Source organism: Sinocyclocheilus grahami, unplaced genomic scaffold, assembly GCF_001515645.1.
Source record: "Sinocyclocheilus grahami isolate Dianchi unplaced genomic scaffold, SAMN03320097.WGS_v1.1 scaffold2155.1, whole genome shotgun sequence".
Classification (NCBI taxonomy): domain Eukaryota; kingdom Metazoa; phylum Chordata; class Actinopteri; order Cypriniformes; family Cyprinidae; genus Sinocyclocheilus; species Sinocyclocheilus grahami.
Window position 1 is genome coordinate 17703 of NW_015507334.1, and position 516 is coordinate 18218.

A 516-nucleotide genomic window follows, 5' to 3' on the forward strand; every position below is an offset into this window, starting at 1 on the left:
GAAAGAGCCGTCGCTGTCGCTGTCTCAGACGAAGACAAAACAAAATGTTCTAGAAGAGTGAAAACAGGATTTCTGATCAGTAAATCAATAACTTCTAAGAACTTATAAACTAAGGCCGATTTGTTATTAGTGTCCTAAAACTCCACATTCTCTCCAGTTTGTTACGGTGACCTGAATGTCATGTTTATTTATACGCAACTGTTCAATTTGATCAAGACGATGTGAAATAAAGCTTTAATCAGTGAAATTGAACTAAGACTAAACGAAAAAGCATTCAAAATAAAACAAGTAAGGTTGCATGTGACCGGTTTGTTTGCACAAAAGTTCGATTTGCATTGAATAGATTTGAGATTTGTTTATTTTCTGTAGAAATGTGAGAGGTAATTGTCTGTGCTAAATGCGTCACTGGGTAATGCACAAGTTTGTATGCTGGCAGGCAAATGATTCATCTGAGCTGCATTTATTTTATGGATCATTTGGTGACTCTCACTGTCTCACTTTATTCGGCTAATGGCA